Source organism: Petaurus breviceps, unplaced genomic scaffold (genome assembly GCF_028583685.1).
Source record: "Petaurus breviceps papuanus isolate PSGF00001 unplaced genomic scaffold, PetGlider_PUasm1.0 166, whole genome shotgun sequence".
Classification (NCBI taxonomy): Eukaryota; Metazoa; Chordata; class Mammalia; order Diprotodontia; family Petauridae; genus Petaurus; species Petaurus breviceps.
The window spans coordinates 793,834-806,624 of NW_027185737.1; the positions used below are offsets into that span (position 1 = coordinate 793,834).

Here is a 12,791-nt window from a genome sequence, read left to right on the forward strand (position 1 = left end):
AAGAAAGAAAGAAAGTCTCTGCCCTTAAGGAGCTTAATGGGTGAAGACAACACATAAAAGGAAGCTGAAAAGCAAGGGAGGCAGGAACAAAGGGGTACCTGGTGGCAGGGCATGATGTCCCATGGAGTCAAAACCAAGCATAGCTGCTGATGGAAAATGGAGAGTTACTTGGACCCTGGAGTTCACTGATGTTTACATCTTCTCATCCTAGGTGATTTTATTTATGCCCACCCATAAATTTTTTCAAAGATGACCCAAATTTGCTGGAGACCTTCTTCAAAGTCTTTCAATATTTCATGGGTTAATATTTCACTTGAGGTTTATTTTTATTTGTCACTGTTGCTTTTTTCCCTGGAAGAAACACATCAACAAAAACCTCTTTCATTTCTTGTTTTTTTGTTTGTTTGTTTGTTTGCCTTTTGGAGGGGAAGAAGGCAAGGCAATTAGGGTTAAGTGACTTGCCCAAGGTTACACGGCTAGTTAGCATTAAGTGTCTGAGGTTGGATTTGAACTCAGGTCCTCCTGATTCCAGGGCTAGTGCTCTCTATTTACTGAGCCACCTAGCCACCCCAAACCTCTTTTATTTCTTTGGAGGCATATGATTGTCCAGACATAATAATTTGTTTCAATATAGGATTTTAAGGTTTACAATGCCTTTCCTCATAACAATGCTTCCTCCTCTATGAGATAGGAAATAAAAGGTATATTATCTACCCTTTTATAAAGGAAGAGACTGAGGCTCAGAAAAGTGAGGTACTGGCCAGTGGTTGCATAGACAAGAAATGTCAGAGAGCTGTGATTCAAACCCAGTGAAATGGACATGTAGAGAAAAAGAACCCAAGCCTAGTCAATTATTCTGAGCATCAGTTTATTGATCAGCAACGGTGTCCCAAGGAAACCTTAGAAGAGCTGCCCCAACCATAGGAAAAGCAGGAATATTTAAAGTCAAAAACCACCAAAAATAGGTGTGGGAAGCAAAGTTAGTCTTGTGGGAAGTAAAGTTAGTCTGACAATGGTAGATAAGCACATTCATTGTAGCCAGGCCTTGGTCTGCACAGTTGTATAGCCCTTGCCCTGATTTATTGTGAGACCCAGATGTCCAGGATCATTCTGACATCTTATCAGGAAGTATGGCCAGGTCTGTTTTTCACAAGAGAGGGGCTCCTGGCTAAGCACGTATGAGTTTAGGAAGAATTCAGTAATTTCCAAACTTGTTACATACAGGGGCTTAGTATATGAGGCCATGGGCACTTCACCCAGGACCTCCATTTCTGCACAACTACATGTACTCTCATGTTCCTTACATAGTTGTAACTGGTCTATCTACAACCTTCTGAATTCTATTTAGTGTTACTTTGTAAGGACGTTTCTGGGAAGCTAGGTTGTAGAGTTCTGGGCCTGGAGTCGGTAAGACCTGAGTTCAAGTATGGCCTCAGACACTTACTGGCTGACTGACCCTGGGCAAGTCACTTAACCCTGTTTGCCTCAGTTTCCTCATCTATAAAATGAACTGGAGAAGGAAATGGCAAACCATTCTAGTATCTCTGCCAAGAAAGCCCCAAATGGCGTCACAAAAGGAACAGAAACAACTGAACAACAAGGGCTTTTCCATGTTTTTGAGATGTTTTCATGTTTGTTGTTATCATTGGATCATAGATCTAGAGTTTGAAAGGGATGGAATGTAATCCTAATTTTATAGCTGAGGAAACTGAAGCCCCAAAGAGGTTGTGATTTGTTCAAGGTCATTGAATTAATACTAGCATACCTGGGATCTCAGCTTCTCTTTTCTAAATCCCAGAGTCTTTTCCACAAGACCTCACTCTCTATCTCAATAGCAATACCACATTGCTCTAAAGTATCACACTTTGCCTAACATTTCTTAGACTTTGAGCATCTGGATTATTTCCAGGTTTTATCTATAACAGTATTATAAACATAGTTGTGCAAATACGGGTTCCTCCCCACTTTTTGCATTGTTTTCTTGGAATATATTCCCATTTGTTGAATTACCAAATAAAAGGCTTTGGTCACTTTTATAACTCTTGCTAAAAAAAGATCCAAAAACTTGCAAAAGCTTCAAAGTGCCTGGGTGTGCCTATTTTCCCTCATATCCCATGCATAATTTTCTACCATTTACCCATTTTATTGTGATATAGGGAAAGAAAAATGGGATTTAGTACCAGAGGACCTGAGTTTGAATCCTACATAGTTTATATACAGATAAACCACCTTCAAATCACTCAGCCCTTCTGAAAGGCTACAGTTTTTTCTTCTGTAATATGGAGATGGTGGTAGATGAGACAGTCTCAAAATTCCTTTCTGGCACTAACTAAATTCTGTAGTCCTATGAACCTGTAACTCTTACCATTTGTGATTTATGCTATGGATGACAACTATGTCTTAAAACATGTGGTTGTCAGATATTATTTGATATTGTATTATAAAAAGCCATGACAATGGACCCAAAATAATCCTAACCCCCAACTCACCAGTCATAAGTGTGTTTTTAACTTACTCTTCCATTTCTTTTCCATGGTCAAATGAAGCCAAAACTTGCTGTCTTCACCCACTCTATGACTCTATGAGTTACAAATATGAGTCCTTCCAGAAGCACCAGCATCCTTATTGAGGACTCCTCCCCTTGCCATCAGTCAACTCTGACCTGATCACCCTGGACCTCCAAGGTCAACTCTAAGCCTGGACCTGTCCATCTTGAGACAGGTGTTCCAGTCAACTAGGACCAAGCCAAGAAACACAGACACAGAAGAAGCAGCCTAATACCCAGGCTCTAGCTTGCCTTGGCAGGACAAGCTTTAATTCCCATGTGCTTTGCAAGTTGGCCATTTTTGTTGTAGTGGAAAGAAGGGTGGCCCCAGCCCCTCCCTACATGGGACAGCTATCTGGCATAAGGAAGTCTGAGGAAGAAGAAAGCTAGGGGTAGGATCATTCCCTTTTTAAAGATTCAATGAATCATTGGCTCTTCCTGTTCAGTCACCAATAAAGTGATGGCTTTGTCATTCCTAAAGCACGCTTCAGCACTGAGTCACCAAAAGCAGCTTCATACTTCATCATCTCCAAATCACCCAAGCACTGAGAATCAGGAAGGACAGTTTTGTTCATAGCCTGTTTAATCCCTTGTTGTATTCTATCAAGAGCAAGGCAAACTAGTGATTTCAGTGACCTAGGAGTTCCTTGGTCTTTTCAGGAAAATCCCTCCACATAATAATAATGGCTCACATACATGTCATGCCTTTTTCTTCCTTCCTTCCTTCCTTCCTTCCTTCCTTCCTTCCTTCCTTCCTTCCTTCCTTCCTTCCTTCCTTCCTTCCTTCCTTCCTTCCTTCTATTTCTTTCTTTCATTCTTCTTTCTTTCTTTCATTGGCACCTGTGACTTTATCTTCTATTCCTTCCCTCTATTCACTGCTATACATGGTGTTACCAGTGGTGTGTGGAGCCAGCTTGTACTGGCTCTTGAGGGCTAAATTCTAAGCAGAAACATTTACATGAATACTACAAATCAAGCCTTAATCTGTTATTTTGTTGATTGCTTAGACTTAAGAAAGTGATGGAAAAAATGTTAATGATACAGATTGAAGTGTATTGTGTACACAATTTGTCTCCTAGAGTGTCAGTTGTTAAATATTTGCCAGCATAATCCTGTTAAATGCTGTGCATTATTACTATAGGGAATTTTTGTTACACAAGGAAGGTCTTTTTTTTTTAATGCTTTATTAACTTCTGATTTACATCATTCATTTCCACCAGATTTTGAGTTACAAATTTTCTCCCCGTTTTTCCCCTACCCACTGCCCCAAAATAGCAGTCTCACAGGTATCCCCTCCTCCAATCTGCTCTCTCCCATATTTTCTCCTATACCCCTTTCAACTTTTCCAGTGGATCTCTATGCCCCATTGCCTGTATATTTTATTTCCCAATTACATGTAAAATAGTATTAATAATAGTATATATATATATATATATTTGATTTTAAAACTTTGAGTTCCAGATTCATTCCCTTCCTCTCTTGTCACCCACCTTTACTGGGAAGATAAGCAGTTCAGTATAGGTTGTACATGTGTGGCTAATGCAAAACAATAACATAGTAGATATATTGTAAAAGACTGCCTATATTTCCCTCTCTCCTATCCCACCTCCCACTTGTTCTATTCTCTGCTTTGATCCCATCCCCTTTCAAAAGTGGGTGCTTCCAACTTCCCTCCCCCACCAGCCTTCCCTCCCTTCCATCATCCCCCTTCTCATCCCCTTCCCCCCCTACTCTCCTGGAGGGTGAGATACTCTATTTAGTGTGTATTTCATTCCCTCCTCAAGCCAAATTCAATAGGAATAAGGTTGACCCATTCCCTTTTTCTTTCCTATTCTTCCCCTCCATTGTAACCATTTCCCCTTGCCTCTTCTATATGAGATAGTTTACCCCATTCTGTCTCTGCCCATCTCCTCTCATTATATTCCTCTCTCACCTCTTAATTTCACCTTTTAAATGTCATCCCTTCCTGTTAAATTGGTCCTGTGCCCTCTATCTATGTATATCTGTAAACATATATACACATATTCACATATGTATTCATATGCCCATATACCCTCATATATAGACATATATATATATATATATATATATATACATATATATTTCTATTCCCTTCAACTACTGAGAAAAGTTTCATAAGTTACAATTATAGTTTTTCCATGTAGGAATGTTAATAGTTCAACTTTGATAAGTTCCTTATGATTTCTTTTCCTTGTTTACCTTCTCATGCTTCTCTTGCTTCTTGTATCTGAATGTCAAACTTTCTATTCAACTCTGATTTTTTCAGCAAGAATGCTTGAAAGTCCTCTATTCCACTGAATGACCATATTTTCCCCTGAAACATGATACTCAGTTTTGTTGGGTAGGTGACTCTTGGTTTTAATCCTAGCTCCTTTGACCTCCAGAATATCATATTCCAAGCCCTTCGATCCCTCAGTGTAGAAGCTGCCAGATCCTGGGTTATCCTGATTGTGTTTCCACAATATTCAAATTGTTTCTTCCTGGCTGCTTGTAATATTCTCTCCTTAATCTGGGAATTCTGGAACCTGGCTATAATATTCCTAGGAGTTTTCTTTTTTGGGATCTTTTTCAGGAGGTGATCGGTGGATTCTTTCAACCTCTATTTTGCCCTCTGGTTCTAAAACATCAGGGCAGTTTTCTTTGAGAACTTCCTGGAGGTTGATTTCTAGGTTCTTACTTTGATCATGGCTTTCAGGTAGTCCAATAATTTTTAAATGATCTCTCCTGGATCTATTTTCCAGGTCAGTGGTTTTTCCCATGAGATATTTCACATTGCCTTCCATTCTTTCATTTGTTTGGATCTGTTTAACAGCATCTTGATTTCTCATAAAGTCACTAGCTTCCATTTGCTCCAATCTAATTCTGAAGAAATGATTCTACTCATTGAGCTTTTGAGATTCTTTTTCCATCTGGGCATTCTTCTCCTCATTGCCTTTTTGAGCCTCTTTTGCCATTTGAGTCAGTCTGTTTTTTAAGGTATTATTTTCTTCAGTCAGGCTGTTGACTATCATTTCATAATTTTCTTGCATTGTTCTCATTTCTCTTCCCAATTTTTCCTCCACTTCTCTTATTTGTTTCTTAAGGTCCTCTATGGCCTGTAACCAGCTTGTATTTTCCTTTGAAGCTTTTGGTGCAGGAGATCTGACTTCACTGTCTTCCTCCAGTTCCATGCTTTGATCCTTTGTGTCCCAAAATGGGAGTCTAATGTTGGAATCTTCTGTCTGCTTTGTTTCCTTTGCCTGGTCATGTCGCCCCTCAGTCCCTTGACCCCTGGGCTTTTTGCCACAGTAGGACTCTGCCACCAGATAGGGGAGTTTTCATCCCCAACCCTGGGGTTTTCTCAGCTGGAGGTATTAGATGGGTGCCCTCTCTGAGGCCTCCACACGCTCTGGCAAGCTGGACACACACCCCAGGATCTCCACCCTAGACTGCAATCCAGATCCAAGAAGGTTAAAGCAAGAGCGATTACCCCTCAGACTGGTGCTTGGTTCCCCTACACTCTGCAGGCCAGGAGCTGAAGCTGCCACATCTTAGTGGCTTCTCGCCCCGGGGGCAAAAGCCAGGCACTCCTACTTACTGGGTCCCAAAGTCCAGACTGCACTGACTTTTCTGCACTTTGTCTTTTCCCGTCTCTGTGTTGATAATTCTGGAAATGGCCACAGCTGCTGGTGATCTGGAGTCCCTCTTGCCGGCTGGTCAGGCCCACCCTGGGGCTAAAGCCTCATTGTGGGGCTGGGCTCCCAGAGCGCTGGCCGATTCCTGCCAGCCTGCTGGGCTGTTCTCAGTGGGAGGTTAGCTTCTCTGTGTCATTTTGTGGGTTCTGCAGCTCCAAAGTTTGTTCAGAGTCCCCTTTTTACATGGATTGGGGAAGGTGGAAGCAGGAACAGTGGGGAGGTCCTGCTTCTATTCCACCATCTTGACTCCGCCCCTCAGGAAAAAGTCTTTGACTAATTCAATTACTGGAAGTATGTCTGGAGTTCACCTTTAACCAGGCTGTAAGAAGAATCCCTAGAGAAAATGGTTACAGTGGAATTGAATAATTTCAAGAAAATAATTTTCCAGAATATGCCAAAAGGTGACTACTGTTTTCTTTGATCAATCACAACTATTAACTGACCTTTTAACTCAAGCTCTGTAATTATAATTGCTTTATCTTATTGTAGAGCTTTGTCTTTGGGAACACTGTAAATTGTAAATGGAAATGGGTGGTGTAAGAGATTTTTCAAGCGTAGGATGTATTTCTTTACATTTCCCCTCTTTCTCAATAAAGATGCCTAGAATTAGAATTATTTAATTTTAATTTTATTTTATTATTTTATTAATTGGTTTATGGCAGGCTTGTGTCCTTGGGACAGGTTACATTATTTTTCTTTCATATAAATATTAATTTCCTCCCTTTATAGATGAAGAAATAAAAACTTAGTGAAGTTAACTGACTTGACCAAGGTCATATCATTTATTAAGTGGCAAAGTCAGGATACAAATCAAGTCTTCTGACTCCAAATCCATTGTTATTTCTATTATAAATACTTTCTCCCTCCATAGTTAATTCCATGGAGAAAATCCCAAGGAGGAGGGGCTGATTGCCCCTCTTAGGATTGCTAGTTCTTAGAGACTTTTCCTCTGTTGATTTTCTCCAATTTATCCTGTATACACACACACATCTGTATGTGTCTGTATATAGATATACCTACAGATATGTGTATATGTGTATATACACCCACACCCCACAGATATGTGTATATGTGTATATACACCCCACACAGAGAGAATAAACTCTTTGAACTGCTTGTGATTTTCTTGACAACAGGGACTGTTTTTTGCTTTTCTTTGTATGCCACCACCATAATTAGGCACCATAGTGCCTGACACACAGTCGGTACTTAAATGCTTGTTGACAGGAAAACACAGTAAATAATGACCAACTTTGTTAGACTTAGTTGTTCTGAGCAATAATCTAAGACAATTCCAAAAGACTCATGATGGAAAATATTATCCATATCCAGAGAAAAAACTATGGAATCTGAATGCAGATCAAAGCATACTATTGCTTCTTTTTCTGGTTGTTTTTTTCTTTCTCATAGTTTTCTCCTTTTGTTCTGATTCTTCTTTCACAATGTGACTAATGTGGAAACATGTTTAATATGATCATACATGTATAACCTATATCTGATTGCATGCTGTCTTGGGCAGGGAAGAGTTGAGGGAAGGGGAAAATTAAGAACTCAAAATCTTATAAAAGCAAATGTTGAAAATGGAAAATAAATAAATTAATAACTTTTTAAAAATGCCTGTTGAGTAGAGTTGACCACATTATATAGTGAAATGCATGGCACTCTCATCTACTCAGACTCAATGGTATTCTCCTTAGCATGAGCTATCACTTGACCTGTGATTAAAAGATCAGTGCTAATTTCCCACACCAGCACACATTTTTTCACAGTTTACTTTTTTGTCTTTATAACCCTGGCACAGTACTTTGTGCAGAGCAGGCATTTAGTAAATGTTTATTGAATTGAATTAAATTGACTAGAGCTGTAGCCCTGGCTATAGCACAGAAATAGGTGGCCTTAGGTAGCAAGAAGTCACCTGAGCTAGGGTAGGTGAGAGGATCCAAAACCAAAGTTCTTATACTTTGAATTTTTGCCTAGGATTTGGCCCTGCATTGTTTGTTTACTATCTGATTGGAAGGTCAAAGCTTGCCCACCCACCTTAGGTATATCATCAATGGAAGAGAAGGGAACAAAAGAGAATTTAATAAAGGCAAAATAATAGGTGCTAGGGATAAAAAGACAAAAAAAATAACTTTGCTCTCAAGGATCTTAGAGTCTCAAAAAATAGAAAAGAACAGAAACACACGTAAGGGCTACTGCCTATCTAAATTGGCCACTTGGTCTAGTGGTCTTTCAAACTGATTAGGGAATTCAGAGAGTGGAAAATTGAGAAAAGCAGCATATAATCAGAGAAAATCTCTGGAGAAATTTTTCACAGCAGCTCCTGAAAATATATGTGATACATCTCACTGAAACAGAGGAAGGAGACCAGCTTCTTAGCCTGGGAAGAGAGCTTTAGTTAATTTTTCATCTATCTTTCCATGGCCCTTTATTAAATGTAATTTTATTGCATCATGATCTGAAAAAGATGCATTTAATATTTTTGCCTTTCTGCATTTGATTGTGAGGTTTTTATGCCCTAATACATGGTCAATTTTTGTGTAGATGCCATGTACTACTGAAAAAAAAAAAAGGTATAGTCCTTTCTATCCCCATTCATCTGGGAAGAGATTTGAAACTAGGAGCAGGTGATGGGGTGCTTGGGGTGTCTATGTTTGTAAAATCAATTTGTAAAACCAGTTTGTAAAATCACATTTCCCTCCCCCCCCAGCCTCAGAGCATTAACTCTGCCCCTTCCTCCTGCCAGCACTCTGCCCAGCAACAATTTATGAACTGTTTATCTCCCCCTAGTATAATGGCCAGATGCACCTATGAATCCTTCAATGCACTAGCTGTAAGTTAACTCCTTAGCCAATTATACACATACTGAGTCTCCGTTAGCCTTGGTTCCCAACATCCATCTTGTCAAATGTGACACTGATGGTGGCAGACTAGGCACTTCTCAGTCAGCCCTGACCGCTAGCTGACTTAGTTTCAAGCCTAAAACCACACCTCCAGCTAGCCCCGCCTTGGGTTATTTCCCAGTGAATTATGGGGAATACTCCTTCGAAGTTGATATTAAAAGTGCATGTTTCTTTAAGCACTGGTCAGTCCTTAACTCCTCCCTAATCCCACACTTACTCACCTAGTTAGCATAATTGTCATCTGATTTACTATTCTCTTTATAAACTATACCTATGACTTCTTTAAGTTTGCAGGTTCCCTAATACCTCCTGTCTACTGTATAGAGTAACAATAAACTTTTACAATCCTGACTTAGAAGATTGCTTGAGCCTTATGAATTCCTTCCAGACTGCCCCACAGGGACTCTGGTGTTGGAGTCTCTGTAATACCTATTCTTCCCTCGCCATAGGTGAGGTGGGCAGCTATGTAGGCACAGTTTATATATGTGGGTAAAATAGTGATATATATATACATACATATATATATTTTATAAATATGTGTATTTAATGCCAGAAAATTCCAGTTTCATAGGCACAGCAAGGCAAAATGTTTTAGTGGCTAATTAGCGGCAGCAAGGTGACATTGCAGATAATCAGTAGAGCACTGGACTTACATTCAGGAAGACTTGATTTCAAATTTGACCTCAGAAAATTATTAACTATATGACCCCAGGCAAGTCACTTAACTTTACTTTCTTCATTTATAAAATGAGGATAATAATAGCACCTACCAACAGGGTTATGAGGATAAAAATGAGATAATATATATTTTTTTTGGAGGGGGAAGGCAGGGCAATTGGGGTTAAGTGACTTGCCCAAGGTCACATGGCTAGTAAGTGTTAAGTGTCTGAGGCCACATTTGAACTCAGGTCCTCCTGACTCCAGGGCCAGTGCTCTATTCACTGCACCATCCAGCTGCCCCTCCAAAATGAGATAATATTTGTGAAGCATTAAGCAAACCTTAAAATGCTTAGATAAATGCTAGCTGTCATCATCATCATCATCATCATCATCATCATCATCACTATTAATGCTATGGGTGATATAGAGCCCTGAGTTTAGAAACAGAAAAACAAGAGGTTAAATCCCTTCTCAGATATTTATTAGCTATGTGACTCTGAGTAAAGTAGGACTTCAGGTGCCCTTGGTGTTTTCTTTTGTAAAATGGGGATAACATAACATCTATCCCACAGGGTTGCTGTGAGGATTAATTGAGACAATGTATGTCAATTATTTTATAAACCCTTCTAGAGCTCAGTTTGGAGTCAGAGGACCAGGGTTCAAATCTCAGCTCTGGTACTGACTGGTACTAGGTGATCATGGCCAAGGTATTTAAATTCTCTGAGCCTTTCTTCATCTGAAAAATGAAGGAGCTGGACTAGAGGACATCTCAGGGCCTTTCAGGCCTTAAATCTATGATCAACTTAATTTTGATTAAATTTAAATTAATTTTGATGTAGTAATTCTATTTTTTTGGAAGGGGGAAGGCAAGGCAATTGGGATTAAGTAACTTGCCCAAGGTGACACAGCTAGTAGGGTGTGTCAAGTGTCAGAGGGTGGATTTGCACTCAGGTCCTCCTGACTCCAGGGCCCACACTCTATTCACTGTACCACCTAACTGCCCCCTAAAAAAATATTTTTTAATGTAGTAATTCTAAAGGCAGCTAGGTGGCACAGTGGATAGAGTGCTATGCCTGGAGTCAGAAAGATTCATTTTCTGAGTTTAAATCTGGCCTCAGACACTTACTGTGTGATCCATGGCAAATCACTTAATCCTGTTTGCCTCAGTTTCCTCATCTGTAAAATTAACTACAGAAGGAAATGGAAAGCCAGTCCAGTATCTTCACCAAGAAACCCTAAATGGGGTCTAAAAGTTGGATATGACTGAACAACAACGACCCTTGTTGACAATCCATTCTGTGGGATTTTGTGGGAAACCTGTTTTAATTTGAGGGTTTGCTTGTAGGTGTTTTTAAGGTATTTTCCTCTTCTGAGTTTTTGTATTGGGCATCTCTGTCCTCACAATAGCTCTTTCTATTTTTTGGTTATTGTTATTGTTTAGTCATTCTTCTAGAGATTGCTGGCTTAGCTAGGAGCTCTTTCAAGAAAGAGTGTGTGATCCCAGTCCCTCTGGAGATTCTATACATGCTCTGATTTCCAGGGTAGGAGACTGGAACCACAAGCTGTTATTGGGGCTCAGGCCTGGTTTGGAGATCTGAGAACTTGGTCCAGGATCCTGGCTGCTCTGGGAGACTCCCTGCTGGTTTGTGCCTGGGACTGAGTGATCTGCTCTGGGTTGGCCTAGCTCAGAGTTCTGAGTGCTCCTGTGCTGTTGGTTTGAGGCCCTGGAGCCGATCAGCTCTGAGTGTCCTCACGCTCCTGGGCTCCAAGTCCACAATCCAGGCTTCTACAGTTTCTTCTCTACAATTTCTTTCTGACAAATTCCACCAACTGACTGTAGGTGGAATTTGTGGTCTTGGACTGGAAAAATGATGTACCATAGTTTCTCCTTTGATTTCCCATCCACTGCTTGGACAAGTATTCTTCCTCCCTCCTCCTCCTCTCTTTCTTTACTTCCCTCCCCTCCTTCCCTCCTTTCTTCCTTCGTTCATTCGTTCGTTCGTTCCTTCCTTCCTTTCCTTCCTTCCTCCCCTTCCTTCCTTCCCTTCCTTCCTTCCTTCCTTCCTTCCTTCCTTCCTTCCTTCCTTCCTTCCTTCCTTCCTTCCTTCCTTCCTCCTTTCCTTCCACTTCTATATAAAATTCTATTTTATATTTTCTGATTACATCGAAAGATAGCTTTCAACATTCTTTTTTTTATGATTTTGAGTTCCAAATTTTTCTCCCTCCTTCCCTTTCCCCCCTCCCCAAGACAGCAAGCATGTGCAATCATGTTAAACATATTTCCACATTAGTCATGTTGTGAAAGAAGAAACGGGGAAATGCCATGTGAAAGAAGAAAAAGGGAAAAGCCTTGGGGAAAAAAAAAAGAAAATAGTCTGCTTCGATCAGCATTCAAACTTCATAGTTCTTTCTCTGGACATAGATAGCATTTTCCATTATGAGTCTTTTGGAGTTGTCTTAGATCATTGTATTACTGAGAAGGACTAAGTCTATCGTAGTTGATCATTACATAATGCTGCTGTTACTGTGTACAATGTTCTTCTGGTTTTGCTCACTTCACTCAACATCAGTTCATATATGTTTTCCCAGGTTTTCTGAACGTATCCTGCTTATTATTTCTTATAGCAGAATAGTATTCCATCACAATCATATAGCACAACTTAAGTCATTCCCCAATTGATAAGCATCCTCTCAATTTCCAATTCTTTTTGACCCAGTATTCTTCCTGGATTGTTGGAGTAGTTGTGGGGAAAACTAGGCTCTTCAGCTTCCTCCTCCTTCCAGTTTTGGCTGATCTCATTTTGTTTTTCTTGATGTATACTTATGAGCCTTTTATATTTTAATCATTTCTTCTGAAGGAAATAAATTTCTGTCATATACCCAATTTCTACTTAGTACATTGAATACTTTCCCCCAGAAGGCATCCTATGAGCTCCTATTAAGGGACAATTTAGACATGAGCCATATCTATGTCTTGTTTTAGATATT

General features: G+C 39.9%; 1 long non-coding RNA gene across 1 annotated transcript in view; it reads right to left on the reverse strand.

The window, feature by feature from the left end:
- Nucleotides 1-5,022: 5,022 nt before the first annotated feature.
- Nucleotides 5,023-12,791, reverse strand: part of LOC138157009 (uncharacterized) — a 130,064-nt gene continuing 122,295 nt past the window's right edge. The window contains exon 6 of the long non-coding RNA XR_011167267.1: nucleotides 5,023-6,574. This is a non-coding gene — a long non-coding RNA (uncharacterized lncRNA). The remainder of the gene's footprint in view (nucleotides 6,575-12,791) is intronic.